General features: G+C 43.2%; 1 long non-coding RNA gene across 1 annotated transcript in view; it reads right to left on the bottom strand.

Annotated features, from left to right (window-relative positions):
- Positions 1-2,231: 2,231 nt before the first annotated feature.
- The window catches only part of LOC140701129 (uncharacterized), a 195,304-nt gene continuing 177,518 nt past the window's right edge, over positions 2,232-20,017 (bottom strand). Inside the window, exons 3-4 of the long non-coding RNA XR_012080029.1 lie at positions 6,380-6,441; positions 2,232-3,357 (exon numbers count right to left, since the gene is read on the bottom strand). This is a non-coding gene — a long non-coding RNA (uncharacterized lncRNA). The remainder of the gene's footprint in view (positions 3,358-6,379; positions 6,442-20,017) is intronic.

Here is a 20,017-nt window from a genome sequence, read left to right on the forward strand (position 1 = left end):
ATCCACATTACTGTAAAAGGCTTTATTTCATTCTTTTTTATGGCTGAGTAGTATTCCATTGTATATATACACCATATCTTCTTTATCCATTTATCTGTCAATGGACTTTTAGGTTGCTTCCATGTCTTGGCTATTGTGAATAGCGCTGCTATGAACATTGGGGTGTGTGTGTCTTTTCGAATTACTGTTCCTTCTGGCATATCTCTTTTTAATTCATCAATCTGGCCCCTGAAGAAGCCAGATGGATCCTGGAGGATGATAGCAGATTACTCAGACTCAACAAAGTAGTAGCCCCAAGTGCTGCTGCCACATCAAACATGGGGTCTTTGTTGGGGAGATTAATAGGTCTCAGGGATATGCTATGTAGTCATGGAGTTGGTAAAGGTCTATCAGAAAAGAAGATCACAGACTGCATTCAAACTGAGAGGACAAAACTATTCTTTTACAGTTTTGCCTCAAGACTATGTTACCTCTTCTACCTTCTGTCATAATAAAGTCTGAAGAGAGCTGGACATCTGAACATCCTACAGAACATCATATTGATAGCATCATTCTAGTCTGGCCAGGTGAGCAAGTAGTAGCTAGTACACTGGAGGCTTTAGTAAGATCCATGTGTTCCAGGGGATGAGAGATAAACTCTATGAAGATTCAGGGTTACTACAGCAGTACAAGTTTTAGTGGCCCAGGACATCCTATCCAAAGTAAAGGACAAAATAATGCATCTCGCATCTCTCACTACAAAGAAGGAAGCCTAAAGGTGATATAAAGATTCACTTATGATAGACTCCACTAGCAATGATCACCCTGCCACAAGTAGCAGAAGTGACAGTAACAATGCTAGGTTTTCTGTACACGTAAATATTTGTTGACACACTTAAAGGGTTATCAACAACAAAAGTGCACAAAAAACATAAAATGTGATTATATTTCCAGGCAGTGTGTCAGTTAGCTCTTGCTGCATAACAAACCACACCAAAATTTAGTAGCTTAAAGCAACAACCACTTATTTAGCTTATGATTCATTAGGTCAACAATTTAGACTGGGTTCAGTTGGATGGGTCCCAATGACTTTGCCTGTGCTCACTCATGCATGTGTGCTTAGCTGCCGTGTCAGCCAGAGACAGGCTGGTTTTGGATGGTCTCTGCTGAGATATCCTACCTTTGCTCCATGTGGTCACTCATTCTCCAACAGACAACCCTGGTCTTATCTACAGGGGATCTGGGCAGGGTTCCAAGAAAGAATAGCCAGGTATGAGATATTTTGAGCTCTTGTTCAAGGCTCAGAGATGGCACACCTCACTTCTGCTGGGTTCTGTTAGTTAAAGCAAATCACAGGGCAGCCCAGATTCAAAAGTAGGAGAAACTGACTCTGACTCCACCCCTTAATGGGAGAGTTGCACAGTCTTGTTACAGGGGACACAGATACGGGGACAAGAAAAGGACTGTGGCCATGTTTGTGATCTACCATTTGCTAGATTCTGTATGGATTGACATTTGTTAGGGCTCCCAAAGAAGAGAAGCTCCTAACAGAGTGAGGGGAAGTAGGAGCCTGATCAGACTTCTAGGCCAGTCATTTCAAGGCATGGAGCAGAAATCCTAAACAAATCTGATGTCCCTCATTGAAAACCCCAGCAGCACAAAGCCCTGACCTTTGCTCCTCTTTTCTCTGAACTCACTCTACCCTAGGATATGACCTCTCTGTGCCTCCTGCTCTCCTTAGAGTCAATTTAGAAATGACTCCATGACATCTGCCTTCAGAACAGAGCAAATTGGTAAACACACTGCAAGGGATGGACAATTTATTCAAGCAAGATGGGAATGAATTCCTATAATCTACCTGGCACCCTCTTGCATGATTTGATCATAGTCTTTGTTTCAAAGAGGAAAAAAAAAACAAGTAGTCTGAGTCATAAATCGCATTAAAATGCTATTAAGTCTGCACTCATAAAGAAACAGAAAGAAAGGAGAAAATCCTAAAAATATTGAGGTAGGGAGCCAAATGTACCATATGTTCTCGGGAATCTGATCTTGACAATGAATCTCGCAGATGGCTGTCAGGGTGAGCCAGGTGCTGGAGGGAATGAAGTGATAAGAAGGGTTTCATCACAGAATAACCATGTATGAGCTCTCATTGTTCTCCTTAGAAAAGTGTCATTTAAAGAAGCAAGGCACAATTTCCTAAATCCCAAACCTGATTTTTATTTTTATTTGCAAAATTATTTTGTCCACTGTTTAACTTTTCTTGATTCTCCTTTTCCTCCTTTATTTTTCTTTGTTTCCGCCTCCATTAGGGAACAGGGGGTTTCAAGCTTTGCTTCCTTGTCAAGCCAAAAGGCCAAAGAATCAGAACTCATGACCTTTTGGTTTCTCTCTTTCCATTTCAGGATATGATGAGGTCACGTCGATTTGCAAGGTAACGAAGTGCTTCATTACCTAATCATGGCTCCAAGAAACAGGAATTTGAAAGGAAAAAGGGAAGTAATTAGGCCTCTCCCTCTGCCTCCTAAAATACCTTTAAAATGTGGATTTAAGAAAACATATGCTCCAGAGTCAAACGGAAAGGGCAGAAAGAGCTTTTGGATTTCAAAACACAGTGGGCTTGGAGCTTGAAGGGAATTTCAAGAGACTAGAGCTATAAGCCAGCCTGATCCCCTAAATTAACCAGATCCCAGCCTGAGCTCAAGAAGATTTTGTCCCCTGTAGTCACCATGATAAGGACAATTCTTGGAAATAGTCAATAAGATGCTCTAAATTGAACTTGCTTTTATGAGCGTTTATGTTCAAAAAGAATATCCTATCACGAAAAAAAAAAAAAAGAAGGGAGACAGCTTAGCATGGTAGCTAAGCACTCAGACCCAAGCCAGAGTTCCTGGGTGTGAACGCCAGCTCTGCTAGTGTTATGGGTTGAACTGTGCCCACTCCCTGCCTCCCAAAATTCCTAGGTTGGAGTCCTAACCCCCTGACCCCTCAGGATGTCACCTCATTTGGAGATCTGGTCTTTACAGAGGTAATCAAGTTAAAATTACATAATTAGGGTGGGCCTCAAGGAAATACAATTGGTGTCCTTATAGCAAGGGGAAATTTGGACACACTGACACACACACAGGGAAAATGACTCATAAAGATGAAGGCAGAGATCGCGGTGGTGATTCTGCGCATCCAGGAACACCAGAGATGGTCAGCAGACCAGCAGACGCTCAGAGCAAGGCACAGAGCAGACTTCCCTCACAGCCTCACGGGGGAACAATCCTGCAGACGACTTGATCCTGGACTTCTGGATCTTGGACTCCAGAGCTGTGAGCCGATCCATTTCCGCTGTTTAAGCAACCTGGCTTGTGGTACTTTGTCACGGCAGCCCTATGTGCAAACGAATACACCCAGTTATCCTGTATTTGTGTGACTGGGCAAAGCTTCAGGCACATGGGGATGACAGGAACAGTGTCTAACTCGGATGGTCATTAGGAGGATTAAAGAAGGAACGTGTGCAAGTGCTTTGAATACAAGTGGACATGAAGGAAAAGGAATATGAGTATTTGTTAAATAATTTTTTTAAAAAAATCAACATCTACACCAGTCATTATAGGAGTTATTCGTTAATTTGTCTGACTTTGCAGCCAGTATAGTATTAGAGGAGAAATTTAAAAATCCTTTAGAGAGTCTAAATGCCATCACTTACTCTAAGCATGGCCAACAAACTGTTACAATTAGAGCTATGTTGTTTTCTTCGTTTTTCCTTCAATGGTGCAATCTGGTGGTACCCAGGGCCGTTAGGTTTCTAATAAATTATTAATCTGGGAGTTAATAATTCATGTTAATTGGTGCTATACGCCACTTTCTCTGGCAAATGTGAGCAAAGGTCATAACTTTTTAATAGCAAAGGTGAAACCTTTTCTAAGTTTCTTTTTCCATGCTCTAATCGTGGAAATATTGAGATATGGAAGGCAAAATTTAACCAGAGCTGGGAAAGCAAGATAATTCCAAGGGTAAAGGTCTAGACCTTCTGCCGTACTTCGTAGACCAGCACTGTCTCCCCAGCCCCGATGGAAGGAGAGAAGGGCTCCAGCGAGCTGAGAGGATGCCGGCCCCACGAGAGCCTTCCCAGGAGGGGTGCAGCCACTCAGGTCTGTGATTCCTCGACAGGACGACATATGATAATTATAAGTGTTGACTTGTTGTTGATAAAAATATATATATATATATATATATATATATATATATATATATATATATATATATATATATATATATATATATATTTTCCAGAAAATAAAACAAGGAATTTGAGAAAGTAGCTCACCAGTGGGATTTTTTGTAAAAAATGAAAATTCTAAAATGACAGGGCACAGCTTTAAGTATGGGTGGCATTCATCCGCACTGAGAGACCACCACGGAATTCTATGCAAATCCCTCTCACCAATGACATCCTTGATTTTAATTAATATATTTATGCTCTGCCTTTTTTTTTCCAGAAAACATTTGAGGCAATTCCTGATTGCAAACCTTAGAAGGCAAGAAATAAGAGGCTTCTTCCTCTGATAAATTTGCATCTATTGTCCAACTCATGATCCTTCTTTGGGTCTATGAAGCAGTCGCTAGTGACCCAGATCTTCTGGGTGCTTATACCCTTTTTAGCCTTGATAATTACTTGAAAGCTTCATGTCAAGTCACAGACTGATGTAATGAAATGACATATTCCCATTTGGAGAATAAAATTCTTCTTCGTAGCTTTTTTTTTTTCAGTTTTGATGAAAAGATAGATGTAAAATATGCAAAGAATGGTGTCTGAAGACTTGGGATAAAATTTAAATGGAAACCAGTAGTTTAAAGAGTTTCAGGGCTAGAAGTTAAATCCTCTACTTCTTGTTTTTCTAAAGAAAAGTTGAATAGCATGTGCTTTTCATTGTGCTCCATTTCGATCATTTACATATTGGGGAAACGTATATTTGGCAACTGGTCTTATTTTTAGGAGTCCTTGAAACCTGCCCTTTGAAAACGTTTTCATTTCTGGCACATATGTGTGTTTTAAGCAGAATGAAAATACAAAGCAAATAAAGAAAAATATGTATGGAAAGGAATGACTTTTCCAGCCCCATGTAGCACAATAAGAAAGCAATCATTCAGTTGTGACTTTAAAAATGGATTCGTGCCTGGGTTTTCCAAGTATTTCCCTCTAAATGACCATTTCTCTACAGAACTGAGCTAATGTAAAGAGACAGGCTGTTCCAGTGCCAGAACTGAACAAGCAAAAAGGATGGAGGTTGTATTTTCATAGGAGGAACTTGACCAAATAATGCCCACTCTGTCTCCCTGCAGCCTCCTGGGTTGACTCAGAAGAAAGTGCCATATGCCCACTGTGCAGCTTGGAGCGTGTTTTCCTGGCCTGACTCGCCATCACCACCAGACTTCTATTATTTGCAGTCAGTAACAAAGATTCATCCTTGTGTCCATCAAGCAACAAGGATAATCTTTGTCACTTAGTGTAATTAATAGCGACACTTCACGTGGGAAGATGGAAGAAGGATGCCCTTCTCACACAGACTTGGGTGGATTCAGAACACACTTCATGGTTCCCTGCTGCCTTTTGACCAATTAAAAAGCCAGAACTCAACAGAGGTGGGAAGATGGTAAGCAAAATGGTCCCTTTTCTGGTTTGCTTTTGTGATTAAGACCAATAAAGGAAGTCGAACCTTTTAGCGCTTAAAACTATTCTGTCTTATTTAAAATATGCCTTATGGAAACTAAACAATCATATACCTAGATGCAACCTTAGACTAGATGCTCTACTGAAGGAAGAAATTGTTTAAAGGATCTTATTTGGTTAAAACTGGAATATGGACAGCAGATTAGATAATAGTATTGTATTGATGTTATATTTACCAAAGTTGATATAAGTGCTCTGTGGTTATGGAAGAGAATAATTATCCTCGTTCTTTAGAGATATATACACTGAGGCATTTGAGGATGACAGACCTTGATGTATGCAACTTACAAATGTTCAGAAAAAAATATTTTGTGTGTATGCATATACATATATATATCTGTATAGAAAGAAGACAAATGGGAAAGCAAGTAAAGTGTTCACAACAGGTGAATCTGGGTAAAGAATATTTGTTCTTTGTAAATACTCTCATTGAAGTTTTCCTGTAGGTTTGAAATTATTTCCAAACAAAAGTTTCAAAACATATATGCGTTATGGTTGGAAATTGTGTTCTGAAGAACAATTGGGAAATGGAGAGACAGAGCAGAGAAGTGAAGAAAAATAATTTCCTGGAAGATAATTCTCTGCAAAATGGGAAGATGGCAGCTTCTTTCCATCTTCAGAGATGAGTTAACATCATAAATGATCTTTTGTACTTCTGTCCACCAGGCTCATTCTTACCTTCCCAGTCCTCCTCATTAGTGGACAGCCTTCAGAAGCATTTGGGTTGGCTCAAAAAATATCTACAAACAAAAAGTATGAAAATGAGCATCTTGGTGCAAATGCAGCACAGCGTCATCTGGGCACAGAGCCCTTTCCTTCCCACTGCTGCAACATCCACTGACCAGGCAGACACAGTTCTACACCAAACCCCTGGGGGAGTTCCTTAAGACTGGCGTTCAAAGTTATAAAAACTTACAACACCCTTGAAATAGATGGCTATGTTCTGGACAAAGGTACTAAACAATGTTTTCCGGTACTAAAATTACTATAAAATTACTATCATTCTATTTTAAGCTTTTTTAAATGTATTAACTCATTTGTTCCTCAAAATCTTATAAGAGAAGTATTATGATTATGATTATTTCTACTTTACAAAGCTAGAAATCAAAGCCCAGAGAGACTAAGTAATTTTCCTAGGGTAATACAGCTGGTAAGTTGCTGAATTTGAACCCAGATGGTCTCACTCCACAGCTAACATTCATAATGACCACACGAGACTTTTCAACTACCCCTCCTAGGACGTTAGCCTTTATCGGCTAGCCAATTGAAACAGTTCTAATTACCCTAATTCATTGGTTGGGATGTCATTGTGGACGCCACATTATTTTGTTTAAAATCCCCTTACCCTGAGTTTCATAAAGCAAATCTCTACTGAACAGTCACATTTACTCTACAGCCACTATCACATTTCTAAGGCTAAGCTCATGGCGTACTGAGATCACCACTTCCAAACAAGGTAGAAAGATTAAATAACAAATTGCTTCTCCATGACCCCCTCGACAATTTTCTCATAACCCAGAATGATCTCTCCCCTCCAAATCCATTGTGAATCATGAGGTGACCTTTGGTTGCATAACAATATGAAAGGTACCCATTCCATGCACGTCCCTGAGTGACATGATCTAAGGCTTCTTGTTAATCAGTTTGGCTGGTACTTCACGTGAGTTCTCATCAAGAAACCTATTTCCCCGCTCAGGAAGCGCGAGATCCATGATAGCCTTTCTTGAAACGAGCAGCTTCCTGGGCTTCTTCCTCCCCAAAGAAAGCTCCACGGCAGCACTGGGCTGCTGTCCTAGTAGATGGAGTCGTCCTGGCACTACCGCTAGTAAAGGCAGCGGGGACCAACATGTCACTGAGTATCAGGCACAGCTCTGTGAGTCTGCTTTGCCACAACCCTATGATGTAAGACCTGTGAATTTCCCATTTTAAAGATGAGGAATTGAGGCACAGAACAAGGAGGGCATACCGGCCATTGGAAAGTTAGATTTTGCAACCACCTGGCACTGGTCAGACAGTCTAACTGTTACAGCAAACAATCCTAAACCCCAGCAGCTTAGCCTAGTAAAGGTTTATGCCCTACCCGTATCACAGGCTGATTCGGGCAGTCAGCAGCAAGGTGATTCAGAGACCCTGGCCCTTCCTCCTGCTGACTCCACCATTCTCTGGTCCTCGGAGTTCTCCCTGGATCACATTCAGCCGGTGGAGAATGTGTGGCCAGGAGAAAAATGAACCCCTTGGTGAACACTTAGCATGCTCTGGAAAGATCACAGAAGCCTGGGTTAGGTGGGGGCAATGGAGAGAGAACAAGAGGAGAATTTTGGCCCCTGCCCACTCATCCAGCATGGCATGCCACTCTCCCTCCACACCTTGCCCCACGCAGAGAAGCTGACAACCACACACACGTCCTCAGGGTCAGGAAATCACATTGTGATTTCTTGTGCTTTCAAGAGCAATCCATCCTGAGTCTGCTGGACCAGGGTCTCTCTCAACAACTAAGCAAAAGAAGCAGCATCTATCTGGTGATGGCCAGAGAGGCACATGACCTTCCTCTGACTCACCTGAACTTTGGCTGGAAATAAGCAAAGCCCCAACACACTGACACGGCCTTGACCTGGGCAAGGCACTGTTTCACTTGAGCCTGATTCTGAGGCTTAGACTGGGCTTGGCCAGGGGAACCTCACTCTGGTTCCCACCACACCATCTTTGTTTACAGTCACAAAACTTTCACGAAATGAAGGCAAGCATATCGGGGCTTAGCTGACTATAGTCACAGGCATTCGGGAGGAGCAGTGGTAGTAAGACAGAGATGCTTGCCCAGGGCTGATGAGCCCCCTCCTTGCTATTCAATTATGTCCTGTTTATTCTGAATGTTTCATTTCATCAGTCGCTCTCTTCAGACATCCCTTTTTAATTATGTCGAGTAGGTGTATTTCTTATCAAACGTCAAATTCCAGACATTCGTAGTCTTTCATGGGCCCAGGGGATAAAACCTAATGTTGCCTTAAAAGTCTCTCTCAGAGATCTTGACTTTGCCAAACGTTATTGCTTCAGAGCTCATTTACATAGTGATGCCACTGTTCAAAGACATTTTTGATGCAGCGTCATAAACTCAGTGTCTCCTCAGAACATGTGAGTCAACATCCCTTTTCCCTAACCAGCTGGTATCTCCATGTCTCTATCCTCTGCCTGGTGTCAGAACTCCAGGGAAAACATAGTGTTTAAGAAATACTAGTGTTCACTGAAAATATCTAACACAAAAACTTTAAAGACAAAATACAGAAATAATCATTCTGCCCTCCTTTCTCTTTTTCTCCCTCCCTACCCTCTACCCTTCCTTCTTCCAAGAGATTTCAAATAAAAATTCAGAGAGGAGGAAACTTCCCAAATAAAACTAAGCCAGCAAAGCCACCAGAGACAGTATCTAATTCTGTATGAATATAGTTATAAAATGCTGTTTCTACATTAAAAACATTTTGGAAATTATGAAAAGTTGTAAAAATGAAATTAAAACCACTCATAATTCTATTAACCAGGAAAAAACACTTTATTTCTATAATAAATATATTTAAGTTAGAATTAAATATTATAAACACTGTGCTCTACTTTTCTTCCTTAAGATAGTGTAAGCGTAGCTGCATTGATTTAGTGTATTTTGAAAACATGACTTTTCACAGCTGTGACAAGTGTCTGTTATGTGGATGGTAATAACATTGATTTAAGCATTCTCTTATTGCTGGAAATAGAAGCCATTAATAATGTATTGCTATTATAAATAACACTGCAATGAACATCTTATGGTGCCCCTTGGTTGTTGGTAATCCTTTACAACAACATGAGCTGTGGGTCCTCCCTCAGCTGCTGTGTGAAGACGAATTGCTGATTTTCTGACTTGGACTACTGAGAAAATGTTCCTGGCTGGCTAAGATACTTTTCTAAGGAAAATATTACAAAGCTTATTTTCAGTTAACTGTAATAATAGAGGAAAAAGAGATGAATAGGCCCTGTATCATATACTTTCTGCTGCTCCTGAAAATGGAAGAGAACAGATCCGGAGAACTCCTAGACACCATGGGTGGCCTTGAGGGGCTATTTTTATGATAACAAATTTTGTTCACTTTCTTCTGTGCCAGTCAGAAATGTGGCCAGTGAATCCTTTTGCCCTCTCTTGTGTCACCTGAGAGGTTAGTCAACATTATAATCTATATAAAAAGAGAATATTTTTCTTTGTACACGTCACAAGCATGGGTGGGGGGAACACACGAGAGCTGGAATGCAATGAATTCTGTCCAGGCCCCAGAAGTCGCTCATGAACTTGACCAAGCCAAGGGGAAAAAACAAAAAGACTGTTGGATGAGAAGCCAGAATTGAGAGCAGGAGAGTTAGGTGCTGTGCCAAGGCAGAGGTGAGGGGAGGGGGCGCGGGGCTGGCAGCCTGTGGGTCAAGAGAACAGAACTGAGCTGGAGACCAATGGCCGATGGCGGCCAGCGGGGGAAGGGGTCTCTTTTTGTCCACAGTTCAGTGACCTTGCTGATTGGAACTTCCTAAGCACTGTGACCAAACCCCCAAGGAAGGGCAGCTATGACAGGCTGAACAAAGCCTGCAATGAACAGTTAGATGTAATTAAAGGTTCTTGCTCCATGCTGCTTGCGGAGGGCAAAGCAAGTTGACTCACAGCAAGTTGGTCCAGTCCGTCCCACACATCTCAGAACAGAAGACAGACGCACGTTTACAGTGACTCCCTCCCTCTTGTGAGAAACTGCACTTTCCTGAGAACCCCAAGTGCTTCTCTAGACAACACGTGTCCTCCCCACCAGAACCGAGAGGAAACTCGGAAAAGAAGGGCAGAGAGACTTTAGAAACTCCCAGTCACACGATGAGTCACCGACGGCGTGTCCAGGGTGGGCAGAGGCCACCACTGGGCGGAAGAGGGCCCCGCTGCAGGCTGGCACCCTGGAGACGGGGGAAGAGGAGGAAGGGGCGGGGGAGCTCAGAGGCTCAGCATCAGCCTGCTCTTGGCAGGGGCTGCTGCTAATTTTCTTTGGCTGGCTCTGACTACCTGTCTGAAAGCGCTGCAATGCAGGAAGGAAATTTTTCAAGAGATTAAACTATTATTGTTTCCTGTGTGGCTGTCTTCACTGGTGTATGAAAAAAAAAAAAAAAGCTTTAAGGGCACTTGAAAAGAGATTTGTCTGAATAGCAGGGCTGTTGTGATTCATCTCCCCCTCCAGTCGGGATTTGGCCAATTTCCTCAGGAAAGTGGTTGATTAGGACCCATGGATTTATCCATGGCCTAAATATAAGATGTCATAAAGGTGATTAATGGTGAGCTCACCATCAGAGGGAGTTAAGAGTTTATAAAAGCTATTTTTAACGGTTTGGAAGAGGGGGGGAAAAAACCACTCATTTGTCACGTTGCCAACCTGTTCCAATAGTTAAAAACCTCTTTGTGGCCCCTGATAATTCATACTACCAACTGTTAAAGGTCGTTGTATTTTCTGATTTTACAAGTTTGTTTGAAAAATTGATTCAATGTGTTTTGCTGTTTATAGAAAAGCGCATGAGGAAAGGAAAAGAAAATGGATTTCCACTGTGATTAGTGACTGCTGCTCCTGGTCACACTCAAGTACAATAAACTTGTTTCTTTTTTCCACCCTGTCCTGCTGTTCATGCCCCTGCCATACAAACAGCAATTGATGGAGGGTTTTCAGAGCCCAAGTGAAGCTAACCTGGGATTCCCCAACCAGGGGAAACCAGAGACATTCAGAAAGCTGATGATGGCACTGATGGCCACTGGCAGTGTCCAGCATGGCTCAGTGATGTCACATTACCCAGAGATGCTCTAAAATGTGAATTCACTGTCATGACAACTCCACAAGTCAAGGTCACTTCTCCAGTCACGAAGCAACCAACTTTGTTTAAAAGAACATCTCTAAATGATCAGCCTTCCTGTAAGGCAGCCATAGAATTCTCTGAAGCTGACATTTAACCGCTGGCCGAATCATGCAGTAATACACTAAAAAATATTTACTGAAAATAAAAGGTTGCCAGTGTTGGCTAGATATTTGGGCATTTTATGGATGATGGAAACATGAAGGCATGGGAGCACTGGCTAGTGTCTATAGGGTAGATGGGATGAGGGGAAGGGTTAATTGTTGAAATACATTCATTGCTATCAACTATGTGAAGTGACTAGCAAAAAAAAACGAATGAGGTGCTTTTTGTGATCCTTGCGTCGTTCTGTACATTGACCTTAATCGACATGGGAAACCTGATGTAGTGCCAGGTATCCCTTAATTGCTCGGTTTGTTTAGCAAACGTTTATGGGAACCCTCTAATGTGGCAGGAGCACTGACTGGTATTCAGTCCTGGGCGGGGGCAAATACGACTAAGGGCTCAGTGAGCTCAGAGTGAGTCTGGAAGATGAAGGTTCTTACAGGAGCGAGATAAGTGATGTGGTAATACGCATACAGGCACGCAGCCTGGATCAGGGAGACATGAAGTTCTTCTCCCAGAATGCTACGAGTAGAAATAATAGCTTTCATAGCTGACTTGAAGCTTCTGTTGATGGGAACAATCCAGAAGTTGCAGGAAAGCCTCCCTTTGAGTCCCATGACCCATCATCCTGAACTTACGCTGGTGACCACGCCCAGCTGCAAAGGAAGCTGGGAAATGTGGTCTCCAGCTGAGCAGCCACTGTCCCCTAAGACAATGGAATTTCTACCACTGAAAAGAAGAAAGGGAAAATAACTGTTGGTGGGCAGCTGGCAGTGTCTGCACCTGTCATTTTAAACTATTGTCATGTAAGAGTCCGAATGGGAGCATAACATCAAAAAGGGTCAACCAGCAAAAATATTCTGTTGAGTGTGCAAGACACAGGGCTGTGTTCTGGAACCGACAACAAAGGATGAGACACTTGATCCTTATTTTGCATTAAAACTGCTTATAATATTTACATTTATTTATAATATGCACATATTTAAAATAAAATGCAGTCAATTTTCACAGTAAAACAAACAGAAACACAACCCATGTAGAGTTCGTTCAAAAACGAGCAGAGAATTTAAGCTCAAGAGGAGCCAAAGGAGATGAGATCATCTTCAAGTCTTCAGACTCAAGGGAAGAAGGCAAGAGCAAGGAACTCCCGGCACTGGGGTGAACTCCCCGCCCCTCAGCCACGTGAGCTCCTCCAGCGATGGGCTGAAGTCCACCCACTGGGCGCCTCCAGCGCCTAGAACTGCTCATCTCCTGTCATTTATTGGTTCTTGATATATATTGTGCCTCACGTAGATATACTGAGTTGTGGCCTTTGGGTTAAAAAGAATTTGTTAGATGTAAACTTCAATATTCTGGAATATTTGCAATTTGTTTTTGCCATTGTTTGTGTTTTGTTTTTTTATGCTTAGGGTCTCAACAACAAGTTGAAGTATCCTGGGCCTCTCTCAACCTGGAACAGAGTTTAAAAGTCCTGGAACAGAGTTGCTAAGGTTGTCCACTCCCAGCTATACCCTTAAATGCCATGGCCCTGAACACTCTCTTCTTCTGTTCTGTTTAGATTTGGTCACAGGGCTTCAAGCAGTTTCCCAGGGTAAGGTCACTGGATTTGGGTCACTTCCTGGCCCTTTCCATTCTTCAGAACTATTACTCTAAGGGCCAATAGTCTCGCCGGGCCTGGGCCCTCAGGATACCCAGACCCTGGCTTCCAGCTCAGCCCTGTCATTCATGGTAAGCCAGTAAACAAGGAAAGAATGTGAGGATGGATATAGTCCGAAGTCCCCTCCATCCCCGAGGGCGCCTGTTTAGACATTACAGATTACATTACATTACAGGTAGGTTTTGAGGCACCTACCACACTCTCCACTCATACTTGCTAAGTCGGCACCTAACTGAACCCAAATTCCAAATCTCATACAAAGGACTTTGGTGCAAGCAATCTCAAAGCGGGTTTTCTAAAAATATGCGATTTCCACATTCCATGCCAACCCGCCAGGGTTCATCCTAATAAGAAATGTTCATTAAAAACAGCACGAGGGTGAAAACACGTAACACAAACAATGACCATTTCCCAAGTCTTAGTCTCAACCACATGGACCAGTAATACTGGAATGAGAAACAGATTTTGCGAAACAGTGATTCAGGACTTAGTCCAGGCTATCTCCCCTTCCCCATTTATAATCTTCCTCCACGTGACAACATCTAAGTCCATGACTTCCACGAACAACTACTGAGATTCTGGGATGACATCCAAATCTTAAACTCCAGCCTCAACCTCTCTCCTGGGCCTCAGACTCATATTTGCCTGCTAGAGATGGACACTTAAGTATCTCAGCCTCAGGGACCTCACACACAGTCCATCTCACTCTATCCTTATCAGCTCATCTGAACCTGCTTCTCCTCCAGGCTCCCTGTGTCAGTTGCAAAGGACCACCTTCCTCCACCTGAGTACCACCCACCCTCATGTGCGATCAACCTCCAAGTCTTGTTGGACTTCTACCTTCCTCTCAGATCCATTCACTGATACCACCTTGTCCAACTCTGATCTTTTTTCCACAATAACTTTCCAACTGGTCTCTTTGCATCTATTCTTGCCCCAATTCAACCCTTTCTTCCCTCTGCAGCTGGAGGTTCTTAAATATCTTTTTCCACATTGATTCAGCAAATAAGCTATGAAGTGGTTATTACATGCCAGGCACAACAAGGCCAAGCAAGCACAGGGTAGACAGTGGTGAGCAAAAGAGTCATGGCTCCTGTCTTCATGGAGTATACACCAGTCAGATCGTGTCACCTCCAGGCTTAGTCTTTGTGGTCGGAGGAATCATGGGCCCCCCAAATGTCCCCACCCTAGTGAAAGGGGGACACGAGCTAAGGAATGCAGACAGCCTCTAAAAGCTGAAAAAGGGCAAGAGAAAGGATTCTCGCCTAGAGCTTCCAGAAAGAACACAGCTCACCAACACTTTGAGTTTAGTCCAGTAAGACCCAGTTTGGACTTCTAACCTCTAGAACTGAGTGACCACTGCATGTGGCAATGTATTACAGCAGCCCTAGAAAACTAGTATCACAGAATTCACAGGATTCACATAATACTGTTTTCTTCAATAGCTTCCCAGGGCCTTAGGGATAAAGCCCAAATCCTTACACACAGCCTCGGCCCCACCCACCTCCCTTCCTCTCCTCACTGCCACCAAGTGGACTTTTTCAGCTCTCAGAGGGACTACACAATTCCTCTATGAGGCTGGGACTTGTCATCCCCACTCCTTGGAACCCTCATCTGATGTCCTCAAGTCCCCAAATGAAACCTTCATATTCAAGGCCATTTTCTCAAAGATGTCTTACCAGAACCCCTCGTCTGGTCCTATTAGAGGCCCCCACGCTCCCTCGGCTTTCTGGTTGGAAGACCGTGTTACACCTGGTACTGCTTGTCTTGATGTCTCTATGTCCCACAAGACTACAAGCTCCCAGAGGGCAGCGCCTACGATTGTCTTGTTCACCACTGGACCCCCAACACCTACCATGGGCAGAACTCAACACAAATTTGCAAAATGAATGAAGAGATGAACAAATGAGGGACAAAAAATTATGTTTCTCTTTCATCTAGAGAGCAGTCTTTTGTGTATACATCTGGCCTTAAATAAGTACTTTACTATACAAAATATTTTTGACCTCTTAAATTCTGAATCCTTGATTGAAACACAAGAAAAAAGCCACCTTCACTGTTATGCTCCTTCTTACTTTTCACAAATTGCAGACCATTAAGTTTTTATCAGGTGAGATTCTCTCGCTTCCTAGGGCCCCCTCACAAGGTGTGGGCTGAACCTTCCGGGACTCACTCATTCCAAGCAGAATGTCAGTCACCAGCCACAACAGAACAAGTGACTGGAAGGATCCAAAACAGCCACTGAGCCACAGCACCTGGGAATTAGCTCAGTCCTCTAGGAAGATGATTCTACCGACTTCACATCACTGAGCCTGCATGGTGGGGCATTTCTGCTGTGGCAGTGAGTGTGTGCAAGGAAGGGGACCCCTCCTGTTCCATCCATTCATCTAATACCCTCTCATTGGGGGATCCGCACCTCCTTTCTGGGGAATCTCCTCCTTTTCCCCACTCCATCCATGTGGCCGCTGGAGAAGGAGCTGTGAATATGAGGTCATGCCCATCTGTGGTCAACTTTCAGGCCAATTGGAAAGGTCCCCTAAGAAATTGTACAATTTACAAAAATTTCTCCCATTTCTCACCCTATGCATCAAAGAAGCTAAGACAAGAAAATCCAGTCTATGGGGAGAAGGATAGAAGGAGGAGCAAATCCAGGTAGAAAAGGAAAAGAGAATCTCTGAGGTTACTCTTGAGACCCAGCCTAGTTCTTGTCTTTGGTACCATAAGACATCTCAGCAACTATTTAACAAATTTCTTTTCTTTTCTTTTCTTTTGCCTGAGCTAGTTTAAGTGGCTTTTCATCACTCACAGCTGGTAGGTACACATTCATAGAAACTCCCCCTTTAGCCTCCTTTTAATCGACTACAAACACACTTAAGGCTGCCACCTGGCTATAAATCCATCTATGGCCATATGGAAGCTGGCACTACATGCAAAATAAACCAGGTTCTGAGTAGCACACCCTACCTCAGGGAAGGCTGGAAGATGGTCCATTATCCAGCAAACAGTACAGAACTTAATATATGCATGGCAGCCTTGCAAGGTATTACATGATGCTACCTTGTTCAGTGAAACATCCATCCAATATCTCAGAAATCTTTGTCAAGATCTTTTTAATCTTGACCATTAAAAAAAAAAAAGCCAATGAAGGGTTCTTTCACAACTCACCTTCTTTTCACATTTTAAAAGCTCCCTTACACAGAGGCATCTCCCATCTCTCTCCAAACTTCTAGAATCTCTCCTGCCATCACCACCCCCAAGCTTACCCAGTATGATCCATTGACACTCATCCTTTTGACAAATATGTGTGCCAAGCATTTCAAGAACCAGGATAAACTGCAGGGCAAGTCAAGCAAAATTCCTGATCTTGTGGAGCTTACAATTTTCAACAGAGAAATAAACCTTCCAATCTGTTTGATCAGATGTATTCTCTTCTATATGCAACTTTCTAACACAATTCCATAAAGACATTTTCCTTTTGCCTGTCACTCACATTCTGTCCAACAAAGGCTTGTGTGCTGACCTGAAATACACAGAATTCGTCCAGGAATCTTTCTAAGCAAGGAAGCAATTGTGAATACCCATTCCTGAACTATTTTTCATGTCATACACTCTAGGTATAATAATGGTATGGGTATACAATTTATAATTACAATATAGAGAGATATGGGTATATAAATGCATACATATACAGGTGTGTGCATGTGCATTTGTGTATATGCCAAATGAAAGAGTCTGTCTCTGCAAGATGGGATTTCAGAGAAAGGACAGTTAAGTCAGCTGTGTGAAAAGAGAGAAAGCTTCCTGGAGGACATAGCCTTGGGAAGACCAGTAAGTCCAGGCATAGGTGTGGCATTGTAAATAGGAAGGACTTACGAGCAAACAGAGAGAGGAAGGGAAGTGGGGAAAGGTCAGTAGGCTGGTAGACCTGGCCGTCCGGGAGGCTCCATGTACAGGAAGTGGCAGGGCTACGCAATGGACCTGGGCCTCAGTGGGAAGGACACAAGAGTCAACAAATGCATCTGCATCAGAGCCTCCAGGGAACAGTTGGCTGCTGAAAGTTGTGGGGGAAAGGAGGAGGGTGGAGTCATTGAAACTTGGTACAGGAAGGAAAATTAAAGGGCGTCTAATCCTCCCACCCTGTAATCCTGTATTTTATGAGTAAAATAACTGAGACAGAGCAGAGATTATAACACCAGGGTCCTAACACTTCTCACTGCTCCCATTCCGTGATCTTCCAGCAATGCATCACTGTCTTAATGAAAGACTGAACTCGTGCAACTGGTATAAAGGGAGCATGGTGGGGTGGGGGAGGAGTGGCTACTAGAAATTCATTTAAATTTTCTAGGTTGGGACTAAGTACAACGTGAAAATGGCCTTAAAGTAAGGTATGAGGGTTGTAGAGGACAGATGCAAACAATTATGACAATGATAATAAAGTAGGTATGCATGTGTGTTAGCATGCACACACACACACACACACACACACACACACACACCCCTAAATTGAGCTGCTGGGAAGACAATGTAGATGGAAGATGCCTCCAGGCTTGAAGCCCATCTACCCAGCAATGTCCCTATTACAGAGAATAAGTTCTCAGTCAACCTTCCTTAAACGAAAGAATGACTGTGATGAGAGGAGAGAGAACAGGGCCACTTGCCCTCCTCTTCCAGTCTTAATGGTATGTTTCCATCTCCTTGGTGTTTATTGTCAAGGAAATCAAAACGATTTTCAACTGCTGAGTTTCCTCCTCTTGCCACCCACACTCAGGTGTGACTGTGGGCACCCAGGACGGTAACTCGGAATTCCATGCCTTCCTGGGCCTTAGGGAAACCCAAAATGGGTCCCAACAAATACTATGGGAAACCAGCCAGACTCAGAGCAGACCCAGGCAGCTGGCGTCTCAAGGCTGCACCCCTAAGACGTGCAGAGTCACGAGGGGAAACACTGCGGGGCCCCAAGGGTTCACGATACTCCTGACCCGGAAGTCAAACTCACTTCCTGATCAGGCTCCAGTGATTTCCTACAGCCACCCTTAGCTTCCAAATCAAATTTCAACTATGGAACTCACTGTGCACACTGAGCCAGGGCAGCAGAGAACTTAGCCCTCTCCAAAAACCAAAGATCTGGGGGAAGGGCTTCTCTCCAGATGTGGGGACCCTGAGGCAAAAGACTGCACCCCTCTGCCATCACACACACACCCTCTCACTCAATTTTTTTTTCTCTTTTTTAGGGGGGAGGTAATTAGGTTTGTTTACTTATTTGTTCATTTGTTTTTTTAATGGAGGTACTGGGGATTGAACCCAGGATCTTGTGCATGCTAAGCAGGTACTCTACCACTGAGCTACACCTTCCCCCTACCACCACCTCAATTTTTATATTGTTGTGCCTCAAAGGGAAAACCAACATCAATGGCCCTTGTGAAGAAAAACAGAAACCACAAAAGGTGGAAGGGGTGGAGGGAGGAAAACACTGAATGAGGATGGTAGCCCATCTATGCCTAAGTGAGCCCTGAACTTGTTTTCGCATTGGTAGAAGCACCACCTGTGTATGGAGTTCAGCCCATCTTCTGCAGCAACATGGGGGAGCTCCACCCACCCCAGGGGCCATAACATCTGTGAGCTGTAACAGAAAGATTTCCCTGGACCAAGGAGCTGGTTTGAATAAGTCAGTCGTCTCCACATCGTTCAGGATTAAGCATCATCATATAAAGGATTAAGTGTAGATTTCAGCTCACAGGTAAACCCAATATTTCATAAAGTAATTTGGAACAGAAAAGTGGAAGAGGTAAACATTTCAGTAGAAAAGTACACTCACGAAAATTCACGAAGTAAGCGTGTTTATTAAATTAATTGCATAGAAAAATGATAGAAAAGGAAGGGAGAGAGAAAGGACATTTCCCTTGATACAAAATGTCTCAAAGAGGCCGGGGGCAGGACACCCCAACCTCAAATAGCTCTCTAGCTCCTGAGTTCTGTGGCCTTTCAGCAAAAGTTACCTTTTCTGGCTTTTCGCTTGTTACTGAACTCCAGTGTGAAATATTGAAAAGAAAATGACTACAGAGAACCTACTTAGGCCTTCCTGGCAAGAGCCAAACTGGAGGAGAGGAGGGAAAGAGCTGGTTATCCTGACGGAGGATTTCCTTACCAGAACATGGAAAACATTCTTTTTGTCAAATATGGTTAATAGTCACCCAGCAACACAAAGAGTAGTTTCAGTAGCTTAAAATCAACATGAGGTGACTGGGAGAGGTGTGACTGTGCCCCCACCGACAGAGCATGAGCTAACTCAAGGCCATGTCTTGGACAGGGACAGTGTTGTTGGTGAGTGTATGGGGAAAACATCGTTACCTCATGCACTTTCCACCAAGGAAAATGTTGTCACCTGCTTAGTAGGTAGTGTAGACATGCCCGGCCAAGAGCTAGGCAAGCAGTAGTATTATTAACACATCCTCAAAAATGCCTTGAAAGACACAGCTGTGTTCTTCAAACAGGAGGAACGAGGATGCCCTCCCCCACTCAACTTCCTGTTCTGATAGGAATGACTAATATTTTGCAGCATTCCAACTGACCTCCTCTCTCAGCTCTGTGGGTATATCCCCTGGCGGCAGGGGCCTCTGAACAGAGCATCTATGATGGAAACAGCATGGAATGATGGCAAAACCTTG

This window comes from Vicugna pacos, chromosome 1, assembly GCF_048564905.1.
Source record: "Vicugna pacos chromosome 1, VicPac4, whole genome shotgun sequence".
In the NCBI taxonomy this organism is placed as follows: domain Eukaryota; kingdom Metazoa; phylum Chordata; class Mammalia; order Artiodactyla; family Camelidae; genus Vicugna; species Vicugna pacos.